General features: G+C 34.3%; 1 non-coding gene across 1 annotated transcript; it reads left to right on the top strand.

Annotated features, from left to right (window-relative positions):
• Positions 1 to 1,669: 1,669 nt before the first annotated feature.
• On the top strand, positions 1,670 to 1,751 carry TRNAS-GCU (transfer RNA serine (anticodon GCU)). Its single transcript has one exon. It is a non-coding gene; the product is annotated as a tRNA-Ser (tRNA).
• Positions 1,752 to 23,500: the final 21,749 nt, after the last annotated feature.

The following is a 23,500-nucleotide window of genomic DNA, read 5'->3' as shown; positions in this document are numbered from 1 at the left end:
CATACCATAATCTTTGGATATCTCATTTAGATCTAAAATAGCTTTCTGTAAGTTATCTTCAGAATTTGTAATTATTATTTGGTCGTCGGCAAAAAGGAGAGGTGTTTATGTTCACAGTAGCAGTAAGTTTAATTCCTTGATGGAAATTTTTATTCCATTTTATTATTATTTCATTTAGGGAAATATTAAAAAAGATTTGCTGAAAGGGGACATCCCTTTCGGATTCCTTGGTTTATCTCTCTCGTGTATGATAGCTCGTGATTTAATCTTATTTGTGTTTGATTATTTTCATATAAACTTGTGATAGCTTTTAGGATATTATTTGGTATTTGTCTTTCTTTTAATATGTTAAATAAAATGCTTCTTTTAACTTTCTCAAATGCTTTTTTTCAAAGTCAGTAAATGTAATATGTGTTTCTAAATTGCATTTTTTTCTTTTCTCTATGATTAATTTTAGGCAAAAGGCAGGGTTTATACATGATCTTCCTTTTCTAAATCCATTCTGTACTTCTTAAATAAAGTTTTTAGAATATTTTATTAGTTTTTTATTTAAAGTTTGTTTTTATGCATCAATCTCGGTTATTTTTTACGGTGGGTGGGATTCGAACCGAAGCTGGGAAAACTCCCATGGATTAGCAATCTACCGCCTTAATATGACTACCTAATCTTCTGTTCGGTATTTCCTAAAGCATGGCAAGTGTTTAAAACCATCACCCCCCCTCTTTCCATTGCATTTAATTGCTAATTATTAAAATTTTATGAATCGATTTTATTTGATTAAAATAATTATTTAATTCCATTATTTATTTAAGACAGTAATCGCTTCCAAGAAGTAAAACTATTTTATTCTCGTGTGAGACTGGAGAACACACCTTCAGTTCAAGAAAGTCCTTATTTCGATATTTTGAACTTAACTTACATGCAGCTCAATATGCCACGCAACAAATAAAAAGAGAAACGTTATAGTGATAGACCTTCCCTTTTTCACGGTGTAAGCGTAATGGTTTGCTCAATAATTAAAAATTTTATATTATAAATACAAATCCGACATGCATGAATGATATGTAATAAGGAAAATGGTTATGTCGAACAACTTTTAAAAGCGAATTGAAAACTCCGACTAATATGCAATGAAGCACGTGGAAAGATCACATAAGGAAGCGGCCGCCCCCAGTTTTATTTATACTGCTGGATGAACACCTTTGCTGAAGCTTTTTTTTTTCTTTATTAGTATTTTTAAATTTAAAAAATATTTAAATTCATTGATTTCGAAATTTTCTTGATTGGTAAAAAGGGGTGGTTCTATTACGGTGAAACCTTTTTTTTTTTATTCTCTCACATCGACAGCGTCACAAATCATGTTGCAGAATACCTAAACATCGTAAGAAGGGTGTTTTCAACTGAAGGTGAGAACGAAGAAGCTTTTTTTTTCTGGTGTCTCAAATTATGTCCTTAAACTATTATTTTAATCAAATGACAAATAATTATAAAAATATGATAACCCTTTAATGAATTCTAAAAGTAAGAATCCCAGAATATGTTTCGGAGTCTCTTTGATCTGTAGTTCCTGCAATGCTTGAAATAAAAAGTAATCGCACGAATGAAGAGAAAGAGAGACAGAATGCCCTTCATGATTTATAAAGCACTTTTAAGAAAAGCGCAAACATAAGACGAGGTGGCCGAGTGGTTAAGGCGATGGACTGCTAATCCATTGGGGTTTCCCCGCATGGGTTCGAATCCCATCCTCGTCGTCTACGTTTTTTTATTGCACTCATCTCCTTTTCCTTCTGCTGCGTGACAAAGATGAGTCAAAACATCGTAACAGTAACGAAGATTGATGCATGAGAAAGAAGAACGAATTCGGAAATTAATATTCGTTTATTACAAGAAAAAAAAACGGATAAATAAATTTCTTAAATAACCCCTCTTAATTCTAATAATAAATGGATTTTTGAACAGCCATTGGGATTTCTGTAAGGGGAAAATACAGCGAGAAATGATGAGGAGGCGGGGGGGGGGGGGGGGGTGAGTAAGAGGTTTAACCTGCAGATTGTGAAAAATATTGACTTCGAGATCTGACTGAGTATTTTGATTCGTTCAAGGGTAAAGGGTGATACAGTTGAACGGAGGTCCAATGATAATAACACTTGACTTAGGAAAGCATACGAGTTTAATGTTTGAAAAACTTGTTCACTTTAGAAGTCAATTGTATTGATGTATCGTAAGCTGAGTAGAAGGCAGGAAAGTTCTTCATAAATCAGGCAAAATGTCGTAAATAAACTCCAGAAAACGCCATTCTACAAGTCGGAAGAAAATCAGTGTGATTATGTTCCGGCTCGCAGAATTGAGGCAGTCAGAAATGGTTTTAGACAAAATCGCTCTAATCAGCACATCTAAGGGGGGGGGGAGTTCAATCCCCCACAAGATTATTTTTAATATTAGTACCATATCGGATTCTTCAGAGTCCAAAGACCGATGACTCCTGACTCTTAGACTGGTATTGTCGGAAATCAATCTGGAAAGGAAGAGCAAAATTAAAAATGAAGTGCTTCGTGTGCAAAAATATTAAAGCAGTCAAATACAATCGAAGGCTTTCTAAAAATAAACAAACTAAAGCGTGAATTAAGGTTTAAATTTCGTCGAGCCAAACGAAAGAAGAAAGAGTATTTTGTGTCTTTCTTTCATTCACTGAGACATTCAAACCAGCTAACGAATCTGTGAGCTTTTTTTCAAACAAAATTTTGCAAGGAAAGGTCTGCGTCCTCATGCATGATTATCGCACTTCGCAGCGCAAGGAAAAAAGTGAGAGAGAGAGAGAGAAAAGGTGAGAGAAAATAATCAAATTCAGCAAGAAATTTAGAATAAAAATATCAGAATATTTCTCCACAAAAGATTTGGTTTTATGATAATTTTATAAAATTTAAAAAAATTATAAAAATAAAATTAAATAAAAATTAAATATGAAGAGTGTATTAAATATCCATCATGATTTTATAACCAAATAAAAGGAAACTTAAAATAGTTTTTAATTTTACGTAAACATTTATGAGAATATATCCTTTGGCATAGGAGTTGGCTTGCGCAATTGGAAGCATGTTCTAACCCGGAAGTCCGTATGTTCGTAATTTATTAGTGCATTAACTTGCATTCGTTTGAAAGATTTTTCACATGTTGGACTCATCAAAGACTAGGCAGAAATTTAATTTCTATGAATCATAACATTTTCTTATAAAATAACATTGTATGTTTAATATTTCTTTAAATATTTACTTAATTTTTTAAAGTAAAATTAAAAATTTAAATATTCTAAAATTATATCCATATACCTATCCTTAACTTTCTTATATCTTATAATAAATAGAAAGTTTTCATTTTGTGAAGTTTTCATTTTGTGAAGTTTATGATTTTGTCATTAAAATCATATAATTCCCTTGGAGGGTAATGGATGGCAATGCTGTAGCCAATGAAGTTTTAACTGAGGTTCGGCAATTGCTGTTACCTTCTTGCCATGATCAGAGCTTTAATAGCTCAATAACACCTTATCCCTACACTGTCCTCTACAGATAACGGGGAAGATGAAAAGCATTCTCGCTTCGCCCCTTTAAGCCAGTCCTTATAAGGACTATAAGGTGAAGTTTATGGCTTTTTTTGTTGTTGAATTTATTATTACACACTGGTTATCTTTTGCAAAGTGTGCTTTGCAGAGCATTACTTTGTTATCATTAATGAGAAATAAATAAATATTAAAAAAAAATCAATCTTTTTTTTTACTTGGTTAGTATAGTATTTAATATTATATCATTAATGAGAAATAAATAAATATTAAAAAAAATCAATATTTTTTTTTACTTGGTTAGTATTTAATATTATAACCATGGCTAGTTTCACTTTTCTTTTATATCTGTTTGGCTTACGCGACTCTAAGCGTTCTGGAATAGAAATTATTTTTATTTTTATTTTTAATTCCAAAGATCTGAAAAAGAGAGAGAAGGTACCCATTGCTGCAAGTCATAATTCCAGGGTGTTAGAAACCCAGAGTCTCAAATAAAATGTTGAAATAATTGATAGAAGCACAGGACATCTGCTTCTTCACCCCCTTACAGTGAAAGAAACTTCTAATCGTAGAGAATATAGATTCAAGAAGAAAATTTGTCGAGGTAAATCATATTCATTTATCACTTGCTTTATTATTTTATTATTACTGATATCAATTACATTCCTTATATTTATTTTTCAGCAATAATAAAGTACTATTTTGAATTGACAGCTACTTTCCTATCTATGAATGCAATATATAACTATTATTAATTTATGAATAAAGAAATTACCATCCTACATACTTTTATTTGGAATTCAGTTTTGTTACGAATCTTTTTCTTCTGCAGCTTCTCCCACTTAAGTGGGGTCACTGTTGATAATGAGTCTCCTCCACACCTTCCTGTCTTGGGCTGTCACCACATCTAAGTTCTTCATCCTCAAGTCCTCTTCTACCAGCTCCCTCCATCTCTTCTTTGGCTGCCCACGCTTCCGCCTTCATTGCACATCCATCTGCATGGCCCTTCTTCCCACATATTCGTCCTCCCTCCTCATCACATGACCAAACCATCTCAACCTTGCCTCCTGTATCTTCGCTCCTAAGTTCGTAACTTTCACTGTTCCCCTCACACGATCCTTTCTGGTCCCACCGCACATCCACCTAAGCATTCTCATCTCTGCTACTTCCATCCTGCTGATGTTATTTTTCCTCAGGGCCACAGTTTCTATAGCATATGTCAGTGCTGGCCTCACTACTGTCCTATATATTTTGCCTTTCAGATTGATCGGCACCCTCTTATCGCATAACACTCCAGCCATCTCCCTCCAGTTCCTCCAACCTGCTTGTATCCTGCATCCCACTTCTTTCTCAGCTCCTCCATCTACTTCCACTGTTGAACTTAAGTATCTAAAGTCACTCACCTTCCTGATTACATTTCCTTCCAGCTCCAGATCTGTCTCCTGGCCGCCGCCCACTGTGCAACACATATACTCTGTCTTACTTCTGCTCAGTCTCATACCTCTCTCTTCCAGTACTTTTCTCCATCTTTCCAGATTAGTTCCCGCTTCTTCTCTTGAATCTGCACACAGCAAGATGTCATCTGCATACGACATTGTCCAAGGTGCATCTTCTCTCACCTCCTCTGTTACTACCTCCATCACAATATTAAACAGAAACGGACTTAATGCTGACCCTTAATGCAAGCCAACTGTTACTTGAAAACTTTTTGTCTGTCCCAGACAGGTCCGAACACTTGTCTTCACATTTCTGTGCATTTCCCGCACCAACCTGACACATTTCTCCGGAACCTTATTCTCCCTCGGACACCTCCAGACTTCTTGCCTTGGCACTCTATCGTATGCTTTCTCCAGATCAATAAATGCCAGATGTAACTCCCTTTGTTTCTCTCGATACTTTTCCATCATCTGCCGTAACCCAAAGATAGCATCTGTTGTTGATATACCGGGCATGAAGCCAATTTTTTCCTTTGCAATCTCCACCTCCTTCCTCAATCTACCATCAAGAACCCTTTCTAGGATTTTCATTGTGTGGGACATCAACTTTATTCCTCTGTAATTTTTACAGTCTTGTGCATCCCCTTTACCCTTGTAGATGGGGACAAGAGTACTCTCCCTCCATTCCTCAGGTATATTTTCCTGTTGGCAAACTTTCATGAACAGGTCCCATAGCAGGTCAATTCCCTCTTCCCCCAGTGCCTTCCATGCCTCCACTGAAATTCTGTTGTGGCCCACCGATTTTCAAATCCTCATCCTATTCATGGCCTCCGTCACTTCCACTCTACTAATGTTCTGCACCATCCCCTCAGTTTTGTTGCGAATAAAATCAGGAATAAAATTCTTATAAAATATAATTTACTACCGAACATAATAAAAAGGCTTGCAAATTATAGCTTTTATATTATATCATGAAATATATAAAAACTACAGCTAACTCCTTAATAATTTCAGTTACATTAATTAAAAAGCAACTGTCCATTGTTTTTTTTTTATTTTTCACATTATATTTTAAAAAATCTAACCAATTGTTTCTTTTGAAATATAAACATTCTTCATATAAAATAAAATAAACTGAATTACTTTTGGTAAAATTAATCAAAATTTTGGATTTTAAATATATTTGTTTTAGAATTTTTCTAATTAAATGAAAACAGCTATTATTTATTTACTTAAATTATATACGAAAGTAATAATAATCATTCAAACTTAATAATGTAGATCATTGATGGCTGTTGTTGTCATTCCGAATTATTTTGATGGAGATGGATATTTTTGCCACAACCGGTGCTATTTTCAAATATTTCCCACTTTTTTTCTAATTTCCGAAAGGCTGTATTCTACAACTCCGATTATCTTCTTAAACTTACACACATCAAACACGGGCATTGTTGAAACTCTTGGACCATTTACTCTTTGGATCTTTGACCTTTCTGCAACCAACCCTGTCAAGGACACATCCTCTATGAAAAAATAATGTATACAAAACGAGGTTTCGAAGAGTGACTTAGTTGAATCCCCCGTGATAATGTACATCATACCAGTAGCGTAATCTGGGTAGTAAGTTCGATTGTACTCCTCATAGGATGCGAACCATTTGCTCTTGGTATTGCGAATCGGATGAGTTCCTACCTTTATGGAACCCAAAATTGCTTTAGTGTGATTGGTTTTCTTGAAGGTTTCTATTAATAGATCAGCATTAATTATATTATCGTCATCTATCTTAACAACGAACTGAACGTGAGGGCAAAAGAAGCTGACCCACTTCACCATGGCAACAGATTTCAAAGTCAAGTTTCTGTAAGTGTCGAGGAAAGTGCATTGAATAACATCCTGGAATTTACCATTTTCTTCGAAGATTTGATTTTCTAAGGATTTCTTTTTAGCGGTTCAATAAATAAATATTCCAAGTAAAAATATCAGTTTCATCCCTTTGGATTTGGCATAGCCACCCCAAGTGTCCCGAATCGCATTTCGTGCATCAAAATGTGAAGTAGCGCTGAAAACTACGAAGATGAGTAAAATACCTTTTCCTTGATGGTCGCACAAATCGCAGTGGTTAATATTAAAGTTGTATGGGTGTTCGTTGACCTTTGGCTGTGATGATGATGATGCTGAAGTACTAAGTTGACTTGTATTATTGGATTCGAACTTTGATGTACTTGAGAGTAGGGTATCTTCCTCTGGGCAGTGCAGTGAAATCAATACTACTTTTGCTTGGTTGTGATGCACTTCGTGTTCGTGGCCGTTATCCATTTTTGATGAAGAAATTTGGAGTAATACACGCCTAGAAACATGACAACTACCAGAAGACAGAGGATCATATAACTCCTGGCCGGAAAATTGTCTGAAGATATCTAAAGAATAATAAAAAGTATGTAGCTGTTTATTAAGGCCATAAATCTGAAAAGATATCAATAAACATTACAGCATGTGTTACTGTAAGATTTGCACATTTATTTCGTCAACGTACTTGGGTTAACATCATTTTGCATTCACATTGTGCAGCAGTCCAGTTGTATTAATGTTTGTCTTATAACTCCTCCGCATTTTTCTTGAAAAATAATCTTAATTTCAACTACTTTAATGAATGTAACAAACATCATTCCCATGTTCTCTTTAAAGCTCAAGTGAATAATAAATACGATATATTTGTGACCTATTCAAAATGAAAAGGAGACTGCGCGTGTGATCGCTAGATGGCACTTAAAGTAATGGATAAAATATAACGTTTCAAAATACAGAATTTTATTGGACATTCCCTTTCATCAAAATTAGTTTTTTGCTTACTAAAACGCGGTGAAATAAATGCACTAAAACTGGTGAATATTCACAATCAGTGGCACTAATGGAGTTTTGCACATTCTACAAACAAGGAAAATATTACCGAGATTGTATGATTAGGTGGAAGAAATATAAGCTCTGAATGCACATGATAAAGAATGATTTAAACTAGTGGCAGGCTACTTAATTGATATTATTGTTAGTAATATTATTATGTCAACAAATAATCTAGTTCCTGCATCTTGTGAAGTGAACAGACATGCATCATCGATCGAAATATGTTTTATGCATTTTTTCAGAGTGACATTCATTGGTTGGTTACTGTTGGAGCAAATATTACAGTAAGTAGCGAAGAGAAAATTGTGTGTGTGTGTGTGTGTGTGTGTGTGTGTGTGTGTGTGTGTGTGTGTGTGTGTGTGTGTGTGTGTGTGTGTGTGTGTGTGTGTGTGTGTGTGTGTGTGTGTGTGTGTGTGTGTGTGTGTGTGTAAGGAAAATGATCGGACCTTGCTCCACCTTTACCTCGAGTTGCCTCAGGTTTGAACTACGTTCAGGCGCAAACTTGACTTATTTGTCTGTTTGCTTCACTTGGGAAAAAGGATTAAAACCTAGCTTAGAAAACTGCTTGGTATCTTTAACATGTGTGTGTGTGTGTGTGTGTGTGTGTGTGTGTGTGTGTGTGTGTGTGTGTGTGTGTGTGTGTGTGTGTGTGTGTGTGTGTGTGTGTGTGTGTGTGTGTGTGTGTGTGTGTGTGTGTGTGTGTTTCCAATCCGACACATATAAGCAAATAAATCTAACCTGGCTCTCTAACCTGAAAAATTCATGTACTCTATATTTTGTACTGAATCTTTGTACTGTACAGAAAATATAGTGATAAGTTTCAGTGAATATATGTAAATACTCTCTATGATAATAAACCTTGTCATTGTAAAATATATTATTATTATTATCAACTACATATAATAATTCTACTTCCTGTAACAAAAAGTACACAGCAATGAAACCTTTTTATCATGGTGTTAAAAACGTGTAATTATTCTCGAAGACCAGTATAATTATTATTTTTTAATATAAAAATTAATATTATTATTGTTTTACATATATCAATTATATCCCTGAAAAAAAAAAAAAAACGTTTTAAAGTGTTAATTTCGTTTTATATACTTTTGTGTAATGCAATAATTATTCAAAAATTTATTATTATTATTAATCAGCAACTACAGACCCATAGCAACATTACCAATTATCAATCAAATTATGGAGCGGATCATACTGAAGAACTCACAGCATACACTGAGATATTTCATATTATCCCCAAAACACAATATGGTTTTCAGAAAAATAAGGGAACAACATCTCTCTTGGAAGACTTTACAGACATAATTAATACCGCCTTAGACAAAAACAAAATTGCCATGGTAGTCTTTATAGATCTAACTAAACCATTCGATACACTTACACATCAAAGCTTGTTAGAAAAGCTGAGGCATGTTGGAATAGACGGGCCTCTTCACAGGTGGTTTACAAACTACCTCCATAATAGAAAGCATATCACACGTATTGGTTCATACCGAAGCAGAGAGCTACCAGTAACCTGTGGAGTACCACAGGGAGCTGTACTCTCCCCAACTCTATTCAACATTTACACGCACGATATTAATCAGTTACCACTCAAAGGTAAGATATTCCAATATGCAGATGATACAGCAATAATATCCATCCATAATAACGCAAGCATAGCCCAAACAAATATGCAACATGATATAAATCTGATCATAGACTGGCTCACGAAAAACTCTATACACCTAAACTCAGAAAAGACAAAATTAATGATATTCAGGAATCCACTGACTCGACCAGTTGATAACAAATATATAACCATCCAACATCCACTTTCCAACACAACAAACACACAGAACAGCAAAACCACTACAATCACTCAGGTTGAAACAATACGATACCTTGGAATATACTTCGATGCAGATATGAACTGGAATAGCCATATAAACCATCTACACAACAAACTCCGAACAATAAGTGGCAAACTCTACAGGTTAAAAGACATAGTTCCCATACGCCTAAAAACACTAATATACAAAGCACTATGCCAAAATATACTAAGATACGCTATAACAACATATGCTTTCTGTGCACCCTACAAATTAAATAGATTAATGTCGCTACAGAACAAAATGACAAAATTGATCTTTTGGGAACAAAGAGAAAATCACGACCTTATAAACATTGCAATGGCAGAACACAAAATACTGACAGCAAAACATTTATGTCACTATGCAGCCTTGCTAAAACATTATTTCGAAGCCAACTACAGGACAGTTAGAAATACATACCGTATAACAAGACCACAGACTACTAATCATATCACATATAAATACAATAATCACTACGGAAAGGCCACGCGTAACTTTTACATCCCAGACATGATAAACAAATTACCTTTTGAATACAGAAACCTTACAAACTACAATAGCCTGAAAAGAGCTCTAAGGACATACTACGAACAAGAAACACACACCCAAAATACCATACAAACTTAATGAAACACAATTCTCAGGCTTCCAGTTCAGCGACGCATCAATACACTCCAAGTTATTATGTGTGTGTGTGCGCGCGCCTCCGGCGCACGAATTTCTCAATTATAGATTTCGTAGCATCCCAACACAGCAAAAAAAAAAAAAAAAAAAAACATAAATAATAACCAACTGGTGTCATCCTCAGATAAGCTTACATATAAGCTTCGAGGATGAAAGCAAAGAAATTAGTTCTCATCCAAGATGTATCATATGTAACAAAATGCATGTAATGTACGTACCACATGACAACCAATGTATATAATATATGTATTATGCATTATATGTAAACCAATGTACGTACTGTAAATATCACATGTAAACAAATGCGAGTAATGTATCATACGTAAACAATAGAATGTAATGTATATAATAATTGTAACAAACGTATGTAATGTATAAAATAACTGTAAGAAATGTATGCAATGTAAAAAAAAAAAATTCTTTTAAAAGTAAATCATGAGATTACACCGTATGTTTGTGAAAATCAGGAAACAATATTTATATTGCATATGTGTAAATATTGTTGTATAATCACACCTTTTCAAACTTGAAAAAAAAAAAAAAGTAAACCACAACATGTAATATTATACAACTTATGTAACTCTGAACAATATAATTGTAAATTATTATTATGATTGTTATAAATATATATAAAAAAAATTATTATTATTATTATTATTATTATTATTATTATTATTATTATTATTATTATTATTATTATTATTATTATTTAAAGTATTATTTAAAATATTATTTAAAGTAAATATTTAAAGATGGTGAGCCATCTTTAAATGCATTACTTGAAAATAGATTACAAAACCTAAAATACTGTTTAATCGATTTTGTTGGAGAACTATTTAAAAAACATACCGCACAAATTACAGAAAAATTCAACCAATATGAAGAATTTATTCAATTTAATAATAACTCGGTAGAAGGTGTATTACAGACCGTAAGAGAAATTAAAAACTGCTTTAAAGAGCTAACGGAAAGACAGCATAATTTAATTAAAGAGACAACGGAACTACGGCAAGAACTAAACTCTTTAAAACAACAGTACGAACTCTCAAACCAACAGCAGCACAAAAATGATCTCCTCATAAATGGTCTCTCAGAAATAGCTACGGAACATCTAAGAGACACCGTAATACAACTAAGCCAAAAAATTGGCTCTCCCATTGAATCAAGGGACATCCAGACAGTGTATCGTCTACCACAAAAAAGGAAAAGAGAAAATAATACCCATCCTCCCGTCGTAGTGCGACTCACTAACAGCCCAACAAAAACTACTCATAAAAGCTAGCAGGATCAAAAAACCAGTAGTCAAGGATCTGAAAGGAGACCACGACAATACCCCAATATACTTGTCCGAATACCTAACGCCATATTACCAGAAAATATTCTACCAAGCAAAGAAGGTAAAAACAGAAAACAATTACCGGTTTCTATGGATAAGAGACAGCAAAATATTCCTAAGAAAGACACAAGACGCAAAACCAATCGAAATAAAAACCGTAGACGACCTCAACAGGCTGCCACATTGAAAGGAATATGGACAACTCGTAAAGAAGGAACAGCACACCAACCAACATGGAAGCAGACCATCAAGCAGACGTAATCACCCCGGAACATGATAACTGCCACATTCTGAAATCAATAACAGAATGGAAACAACTGACAATCCCCAAAAAAGGACTATCTATTCTCCACATCAACATCAGAAGCATTCAAAAATACTGGCTGACCCTGCAAGCTTATCTGAAGGAAGATATAGACGAAATAGACATTTTAATACTGACTGAAGTATCCACGACAAACGAAGAGGCATCCACATACCAAATGCCACACTTCCAACAACACAAACACTGCAGTCAAACAAAACGAGGCGGTGGTATAATAATATTTACCAAACACAAACTAGAAGTAACAGAAACAAACTATAAATTAGAATACGCAGAAAACATATGCATCGAAATTAAAAACACAAACCAAGAAAACTCCCTGATATTAAACGCAATATACAGACCACCCAACTTAAGCATCACAAAATTCCTAGAAGAACTAAACAAATGGCTTTCAGTCACGGAAGTAGGCACCTCAGAATACTTGATGATAATAGGAGACATTAATATAAACATTAGGAACACAATAACAACACAGAACAATACCTAGACTTATTATCGGCATATAACATAACCCCATCCATACAGTCGTATACACGAGAAGAGATAGTCGGAAACACAACAACCTCATCCTGCATCGATCATATAAATATAAGGGCCCCTCCAAACAGCCACACAGCAGCCATCATAACATGCAAACTGGCAGACCATTATTTCACAGCAATACAGTTATGCACTGAACCAGAACCCACAAAAATCACTGAGACTACAAAACAGTATTATAGCATTCTAAACGAAACAATAGTAAACGATGAAATCAGAAAAACAGACTGGATGCAGATAGCATCCTTAGACTCTGCTGAAACTATATATAATAATCTTAAACTTGCATTTAACAAAATATATAACAAATCATTAACAAAAATAAAAATACGTCCCCAAACTAAACAAAATCCATGGATAACAGACAACATACTAACAGACATACAAAGAAAAGATGCCCTATGGAAACAACTTAAGAAGTCGCCGAACAATATCGCTTTAAAAGCTGAATACAAAAGAAAACGGAATCTCCTAACAACACAGATTAGAACGGCAAAAAGAAACTATTACAGCAACAAATTAAGAACAGCTCAGAATGACATAAAGGAAACCTGGCACCTGATTAACGAAATGCTGGACAATATACACAGAACCACTGCCTCAGAAACAATAAAACACAGCTTTGCCTGCGACCCCAAATCCCTGAAACAATTGGCAAACAAATTTAATCAGCACTTCGTGAACTCTGTCCAAAAGCTACAAGAAACAACCTTTCCTCACACAAACGAACATTCTCCACTAGGTCCACGAGCAACCCAGTCGATGTGGTTCCCCACAGTAACAAAAGAAGAACTATCACTGGCAATTCAACAAATTAACCCTAACAAAGGACCGGGGATAGACGGAATCAGACCAAAAGACATCAAGAAACACTCAACCAACCTACTTCCAGTTATTCAAAACCTGTTAAATAAAATCTTCGAAACGGGACACATACCTGAAACACTGAAGACTGCATTAATCACACCCATACACAAACAGGGAAAAAGAAACATTATAAGTAATTACAGACCCATCGCCACGCTGTCTGTAATCAACCAAATCATGGAGCGCATCGTGCATCAGAAACTCTCCACATACGTTGAAAAATTTCAAATCATACCCAAAACACAATGTGGCTTTCAAAAAAATAAAGGAACGGCAACACTCCTGGAAGATTTCACAGATCTAATAAATGCTGCATTGGATAAAAACAGAATAACATTAGTGGTATTTATTGACCTAACAAAAGCATTTGACACACTAACACACAAAACCTTGTTAACGAAACTAACCCATATCGGAATTGGAGGTCGTCTACTTCAGTGGTTTAAAGCATACACGAAAAACAGAAAGCACACCACACGTATAGGATCAGCATACAGCAAAGAGGTACATGTAACTTGTGGAGTACCACAGAGGAGCTGTCCTATCTCCCATTCTATTTAACATATACACACACGACATAAGCCAACTCCCCCTAAAAAGTAAAATCTTCCAGTACGCAGATGACACGGCCATAGTATCCATTCACAACAATTCAAACATCGCTTACACAAATATGCAACACGACATCAATCAAATCACTAACTGGTTAACCGAAAACGGCATATATATAAACCCAGGGAAAACAAAACTAATGGTATTCAAAAACCCCCAAACCCTGCCCATAGAAACTAAATATCTCACTATCCAACATTCATCCTCCTATACACAAAGTGCAGAACCTAAAATCACAACCATCACACAGGTGAAAACAACACGCTATCTCGGACTTCACTTCGATGCTGATCAAAGTTGGAACAGCCAGACAAACTACCTACATACCAAGCTTAGGATAATAGCAAGCAAACTATACAGATTAAAAGACATTGCCCCAACCCACATAAAAATACTAATCTATAAAGCATTATGCGAAAACATTTTAAGATATGCAATCACATCATATGCATTCTGCGCAGACTACAGACTTAACAGGTTACAATGGTTGCAAGATAAAATGGTAAAACTCATATTCTGGGAACAACCCACTCTTATGCAGGAAGCATGGACAAAACACAAAATATTTAAGGTGAAACACTTACGCCACTACACAGTCATGTTAAAACACTACTACAGCCCAACATATAGAGTAACCAGAACAACATATCAAATAACAAGACCACAGTCAACAAACTACATAACATATAAGTACAACAATCACTACGGCAAAGCCACCCGAAACTTCTACGTACCTGACATGATAAACAAACTGCCGTTCGACAACAGAAACCTAGGAACATACAGAGAGCTGAAACAGGCGCTGTATAAATATTATAGCGAGAATGAAAATTAGAGCAATTCCTGTTTCTCTCTCTTCCCCCCCCCCACGCACACACACACAACAAACCTATGACAACCCCCCCCATAACCATCATTACAAGAACACAAAGAAACAAACACACCATGTCTAAATCCAACCCTATTTGCACACACACACACACACACACACAAAAAAGTTAAACCGTAATAGCAATTGAAGTCTTCTAAGCACGTACCAACAAACAGTAAAATCAACACCTGGCTTGTGACCATTACAGGAACATAACCATGAAACCACCCCCATCTATCATCTATTATCTTCCTCAGATAAGCTCTGCTCAGCTTCGAGGAAGAAAATTATTAACTTGCAAGTATCTGTTAACCACAATTGTAACATGTTATAAATATTATATATATATAATTATTACAGCATCTATGTATGCAATTTATCTGAGACATAAAAAAAAAAAAATAAATAAATAAAAAATAAAAAATTAAAATAATAATAATAATAATAATAATAATAATAATAATAATAATAATAAATAAATAAATAATTATTATTGTTATGGTTATTATTATGTATAATCTACATTCAAAAATTCTGTATAAACATTATTGTAAATAAAGTCACTCAATATGTCAAAAAAAAAAAAAAAAAAATATATATATATATATATATATATATATATATATATATAATTGTAAGTTATTGTTATTTTAAAACATAGCAAAAAAATATGTTATCATCATTATAATGGAAATTTCATTATATGTAGCACTTCGTGCAGAATCTTGTAAAATAATATACTGAATGTTACTCAAGATAATAATTGTATATATGTAAATATTCGAGAGATTAATAAAAAAAAAAAAAAAAAAATTATTATTATTATTATTTTAATATAATAATTATAATTATAATTATAAATATAATATAATAATTGTAACAAATGTATGTAATGTATAAAATAACTGTAACAAATGTATGCAATGTAAAAAAAAATTCTCATAAAAGTAAATCATGAGTTTACACCGTATGTTTGTGAAAATCAGGAAACATAATATTTAGATTGCATATGTGTAAATACTGTTGTATAATCACACCTTTTCAAACTTGAAAAAAAAAAATAGTAAACCACAACATGTAATATTATACAACTTATGTAACTGTGAACAATATAATTGTAAATTATTATTATGATTGTTATAAATATAAAAAAAAGTGTTATCATCATTACTATTTAAATCCCATTATATGTAGCACAAAGTGCTGAACCTTGTAAAATAATATACTGAATAGATGATCATTGTACATATGTAAATATTTGAAAGAACAATAAAAAAAAAAAAAAATTATTATTATTATTATTATTTACTGAAGTACAACATCATCTCACAAAACCAATACGGCTTTCAGAAAAAAAAAAAGCCCCATCGCATTATTAGAAGACATCGCCGACTCAATAAACAAAACCCTCTATAAAAACAAGTACCCTTCCTAATACTGCTTGACTTAACTAAAGCATTTGATGCACTTGAACACGACATACTACTCACCAAACTATACTCAATAGGTATAAGAGGAACACTGCATACATGGTTCAGGAACTACCTCTCAAACAGAACACAAGTAACAAAAATAGGTACATGTCACAGCCGGGGTATACAAATAAAACAGGTGTTCCTCAAGGCGCCATATTATCACCCACTCTATTCAACATATACATTAACGATGTTCATAACATGGCCATAAGAAGTCAAATATTTCAGTATGCAGATGACACTGCACTATTAGCAATCCACACAGACACCAACACGGCTCTCTACAAAGCACAATAGGACCTAAATGAATCACAACATACTTCTACGCAATTGTAATCAACGGAACCAAAACACAGATGTTAATAATACACAACCCAAGAATCATACGCCCCGCACCACTATCGATACATTGTCACTCATATAGCTGCATTAATAACATAAAAAAACTGACAATGTCCCAAAATCAAACCTGTAACACATGCAAAATATCTTGGTCTCTACATAGATTGCCATCTTAAATGGACAAGACATATAGAATACCTACACACCGAACTCCGGATCATCGCAGCAAAACTCTTCCAAGTAAAAGACATTATTCCACCCAACATGAAAAACTCCTAGATCACGGTATCTGTGAATCCCTACTCAGATACGGTATAACAGACTATGCAAACACATCAAACAGCCACCTAACAAAATTAGAAATATTACACAGGAAAATTGTGTCAACAGTGATCTGGACACCTTACACGCAACAACCAATATCCGACAAGCACATTGTGACACACAGAATTCTGAGCATTAAAAACCTGAAACACTACATGACATTAACAAGGAATTACTTCAACATCACCCATTGAAACAACAGAAACACATATTGTATAACACTACCCACAACAACTCTCTACATCCTACACCCATTCAACAACTCATATGGTTGTTTGGTGAGATCACGTCAGATACTCACGCTACTCAACAACCTACCAAGAAACTTAAAACACGTAGATAACTACAGAACATTAAAACACGAACTCTGGAAAATATACCAACAAAGTTAAGAAACCATTAACACTAATATACACATCACAAATCACTAGCATCCGATGCCTACATCCCATCCATAACAGTAGCAACAACATAAATAGTGGAGTCTAATCCCACTCTCTTCATAAAAGCTAACCCAAGCTTCGAAGTAGGTGGGATTAACTTGCCTCACTCATCCACACGCATTCCTAATAATCAAAGACTGCAAATTACGTTAACAAAACAATCAGTACGGTTTATAATAATAATGAAGATGCAGATATATATATATATATATATATATATATATATATATATATATATATATATATATATATATAAAACTAGCATTTTAAATAAATCACGAGGCCCAAAATAAATAAAAAAATACTTGCAATCTACCCAGAACATTTAACATTTAAAATATGTTAAATAATGGGGAAAATGCCGTCCTGGTTGCCCAAGTGGTTCATGCATCCGCTCTCCAGCCAAGAAGTATATGAATTTGTATCCAAAGAAAAAAATATTGAAAAGAAATAATGTGCATCAACTGGGTACATTATAATGTACAGAGCATCAAGTGCAATATGTATTATTTGTAAATATGTAAATACTCTATACGATGAGAATACGAAAATTGTTATTTTATAGATACAAAAAAGTATTATTATCAAAATTTTAATTTGAATGCAATGTAGAAAATGAATCACACAAGCAGCACTTTTGCTGAATTTTGTAAAAATCACAAGTTGAATGTCACTAAAGATGATTATTGTAGTTGTGTAAATATTTCAGAAAGCAGAAAATCAATTTCAGAAATCAAATCATTATTATTATCATCATCATCATCATCATCATCATTATTATTATAATACTTCGCTATAACTTTACTTATTAAAAACAAACAAAAAACCAGAGTCAACTACTTTAGGATGAATATCAAAAGAGAGAAACTTTTAACCTGTTTCTCCCTGCTGCTAACGAGAGAATGACCATTGGCAGAAAAGATACTCGAAGAATTTATTATTATTACTGTAACTGCCGTGAACTCAAAGACATATTTTAAGACGTCCACTATATTTCTCAGTAGATCTGTGATAAATGCTTTCTTTATGATCATCGAGAGGCGTAATCCTCTCTTTGGATTTACACCGATGTTTTAGCAATTCCTGCAGATAAATAAAAATAAAAATAAATTCGACGAATATTGTATATGAACACACACCGGGAAACCCCAAAAACATAAACAGTCCACCGCTTAACCACTGGCCCACCTTCTCACATACGTGTAGATCTTTTATCTCCTCCTCATCCTCCCTGAGTCTACAAATTAACTGGTTATCATCAGTATGGCTACGCCATTCCCTCTCAATAGCAAATTTTTTTCTCACCTTCAACAGAAGCTAAGAAACCTTGTAGAAATGCACATTCTGTTCAAAGGCTCGTTCGAGATATTTCCACTGCTTCGAGGTCATTTTACTCCAGTGCATCTTATGATCCTCCTCTTTCCATTTGGGATGGCATTGCTAGTTTCCTCTGTGGTTGTTCATCTCGTGCCTGGTGGATGGTTTGCTCTCATCATATTTCTCTGTCAATGTTTAGCATTCTGTAGTTCTGTATTATTTGATTTGGTATTATTTAATAACTAAACACTAATCTCCTCACCAATCTGAAATGGGATGAAGCTAATCTAGAGAATTTAAATGCTATCAAAATACAATTCTTTTTATGACTCAGAAAACAGATCTTACTTACGTTCGTTTCCTTTCATTCTCTCTTCCGCATCTAGCATATTCCTGGAATAAACAAATCACATCCGCAGTCTCCTCACCCTCAGAGACTTGGCACCTTCTTTCGTTCAGAATACTTCTTACTTGCACACTTCCTGGCACTTTAATAAATCGCTGCTCCGCATAATCTCAGAATACCTTAAAATACTTGCATCACATTTGCTATTTAACCAAAAACCTCCTCAAATGCTCATTATTATCTGGAGAATAAGAATTGTCTCAAATTGCTTCTCATAGATTGAACTCTCTTTTTATAAGAATATTCGGGGAAGTTGCTCCACTGAGCAGGCCACCAACATCATCGTAACCATTCTTGAATATTCCTGTAATGATGCGAGAAGTCGGTTGCTGATCATCTTCTGTAAAATTTTCAATTCGAAACCTATCGAACCAACTACCCATGTTTCTCTTTTATTCCTGCTAATGTCAGCGCGGTTAGCCTAGTGGTCTGTGCGCTTGGCAACTATATGCCTGGGAAAGGAGTGTCCTAGGTTCGATTGTCATCGTCGGTGACGTGAGGAGCTGAAGGATCTTCCTCAGCCATAGCCAAGTTAGTCGGTCTTGGGCATGGACAGTAGGGTTTTTCCCCCAGTTAATCCTAGTGGTTTTCATCCCACAAAGCAGGCAAACCGGCCTTGAGATCTCAACACCACAGGACATAGGATACACCGGCGTAGGGCTGACCACCTTAAGCTGTGAACGGTTTGAGATCCGATGATTAATAAACCCTCGACACTGCACGATAAGAGGAAGATGAAATGAGATTCCTGCTAATTTGTTTTGACAATCTTCCCGCATACTCCTCAATGAGTTGAACTTCCAACTCTTCAAGTAATACACTAAGAATTTCCTTATTTCTTTCTCTGTGATCACGAAAAGCACAACTCTGCTATAGAAGATGTGACTTCTGATAGTCACATGATATATATGAATGATTAATTCAACTGACCATGAGATTCTCAAGTGATGTGTAGTTTTAAATTCTAATAGTATAACAGTAATTAATTTTATTAAAGACACAAAATTTAGTCAAATCCTAGTTGTGCCTAAAATTCATTAATCTCTGTATTCCTACGGCAAAGTAATTGTCTTTAGAGAAACGGCTGTCGCAGTCAACAAATAATACTACACTTGAATAATCTTCTCTGACTTCTTGCCGAAAATCTGCACTTATTAAGTTTTATCCAGACGTATTACGGTCTGGAGAATTTGCGTTAATTCTGCTGTTTCTAAGCAGTACAGAAACAGATTTAATATTACAATCTTCGCACTCCATGTGGTTGGCACAATGCACTCATACGACAGTCATCATACTTAGTTGGCCGTCCCAATTTTAGTTTGTTCAGAATTTTTCTTAGATTTCATATTCTAGTTGAGAAAAATAAACACAATAATCTCAAGATGAATATTGAATTCCTTTATAGAAAACCCGTGAACGAAACTTGCTCTACTTCGCTTAAACACCACAATTTAATATTCGTTTTGCTTACACTAAGTCGAATAAATTCTATATTTTGTAATTAACGTGCAGGTATCTCGTGATTTAATAATAATAATAATATAAATATAATAATAACTAGTTCGAACTTTATATATAGTATCAAGGTTATCTTATTATTAGCTGCATTTCTAAATTTTAAGCTCGAAAATGGAAGGAGAAATATGCAGAGAGTAGAAGAACATCTTTCCAGTCAGATAACAGCTGAGTTCAGATGATTATTGGAGTAGCGTGACCTGTTTTTATGAAGAGATTTCCAAACTCATACATGTGTGAAACCTTTCGATACTTTGCATAAATCAGGTTGGTTTGATACTGTTTTCAAGAACGTTAGTGGAATGATATTTAATACTTTCTCGTCTTTATCGCTAAATATGAATTATGACAAGGATGAGGGGATATTTAAAAAATTTGCATTCATTCTGCGCTTTCTACGACGGCACTAACTGAAACTTCTGCACCTACTCGCGGATATAACAACCCTTTCCGTGATGGCTTACCTTTGGAAATCGAAAGGCTGTTTAAACTTAACACTTCTTATTGTTACATCCACTTTATACACACCTGGATGTCTGTTAAGAATGCTACATTCTTATCACGGAAAAAATGGTGGCAAGAAGTATCGGAAAACATCCAGAAAACTGCTGAACAAAATCATTTAAACCATTACTTAGCTCACTTAAATGTAAATATAAGTCTATCAATATGTTGCACTGTTGATAGCAAATAAATATTGTCAAACCAGTTCAGGATATTCTCACACACCGGGTTCAAACTTATAGCTGTTAGTTGGAGAGAGCGTGCGTGTGTGTGTGTAAGAGGGAGGGGGGGAATTCTTCTTTGTAAGACAGATCGGCAGGCTGGTGATATGGAGATTTAGAGGATGAAAATATTTTAAGATACTTTGATTTCTTTACTTATTTAGAATTAGAAAATGGCAAATAAGAATTATTTGTCCATGTTCCCAACAAACTGTCAGAAACACGCAGAGAAATGAATCAGCGAAGAACTTAATGCAAAGTTGTGGTAAGATTTGGAAAAATAGTAAACACCAGTTTGATTTCTGCTGACAAAACATGGAATAGTCATACTGTCAAGTTCTTGCATGACTTACAACATAAAATGTTCTAAAATTCATTTGAATATAACACACAATAAATGTAAAACTACTGATTTACTACTCTTGATAGTAACAATAACCGAAGACCTATTCAGGTAAACGAAAATGCAGGGAGATTGGAAACTGGAATCAGATTTGAGTTCACTTTTAAGCAGGGCGAAAATTAGTTTCATATTAAAAAGAAAACAATCTCTGCGAAAGTTTTAAAAATGAATTCAAAGTCAAGCAGCTTTCATAGGAAACAAAATTGTTCAAACAAACATGTCAATATTTGAAAATTGTTATAATTCTTGACCACAGAGATTAATGAATAACTAACTCTTATTTAGAAGTATTGGTCATGTGTTAATAAACTATTTAATAACCAACTAGTTTCGCTGGCTATTGCTGTCGGCATCTTCATATGAAGATGATATACTTGCTAGCGTTGATGTTACTTCCCTGTTTACTAACATTCCATTAGTTGAAGTCACCAACAACTTAGAAAATTTGTTCCCACAAGACATCACTTCGTTGTTTAGTCACTGTTTAACTTCTAACTATTTCGTATGGAAGAAAATGATTTACAAACAATTAACCGGATTGACCATGGGTAGTCCCCTCTCACCCTCTTGTGCGGACCTATTTATGGAAGATCTTGAAACTAAAATCTTATCTCAGATTAACCCAAAACCTACATCATGGTTTAGATATGCAGATGACATCTTTATCATATGGAACCACAAAAAGGAAGAGCTTTTGGATTACCTAAACAAAATCAATTCGTTCCACCATACTATCAAATTCACACTAGAACTTGAAAAGGACAAACAACTACCATTCCTGGACATCATAATAAAGAAACAAGAAAATAACAGTGTCAACTTATCTGTTTATAGAAACCTACAAATATTGAACGTTATCTACACTTTAGCTCATCACACCACATCTCCCAAAAACTTAGCATTATTCATATGCTAAAGAAAAGAGCTATACAGTTTACTACGGACCAAAATGATCTAAAGAAGAATTGACTACAATATCCAACGAGCTATACTTAAATGGCTACCCTAGAAGACTCATCAGCAAGATTCTCCTCTCTGACATACCACAAAGACAACGTGATTCCACCCAATATATCACCACTATAACTATTCCATACGTTGGTACCATTTCCAAAAAACTGGCTCTCCTCCTAAAACCACACAATTTTAGAGTGACCTTCAAGCCAGTTGAAACTATTCTGAAATTTCTAAGATCACCGAAAGACTTCCATCCTTTCTACAAGTATGCTGGAGTTTACAACATCTTTTGTTCCTGTGGTTTAGTTACATTGGTCAGACGTCTAGAAGCTTCGAAATGAGACAAAGGGAACAAATCGGTTATGTAAGAAATAACAGACAAGATATATTTGGCATTTCTTCTCACTTCTCTACAACCAACCACATTATTGAATGGAATAAAAGTTATATGCCTTATATAGAAGAAAACTACCGTTCCAGAATCTTCAAAGAAGCAGCTACATTCGCCCATTCCACAAAAAACTTCAACAGGAATCACGGTTTAATCCTACCTGATATATGGAAGACCTTAATCAGATCACTAAACACACATGA

The sequence above is a fragment of the Typopeltis vanoorti genome, chromosome 11 (genome assembly GCF_054136105.1).
Source record: "Typopeltis vanoorti isolate ZY-2024b chromosome 11, IOZ_Tvanoo_1.0, whole genome shotgun sequence".
Lineage (NCBI taxonomy): Eukaryota > Metazoa > Arthropoda > Arachnida > Uropygi > Thelyphonidae > Typopeltis > Typopeltis vanoorti.
Note: the sequence above shows the minus strand (reverse complement) of the source record. Positions and strands in the feature narration are given on the sequence as shown.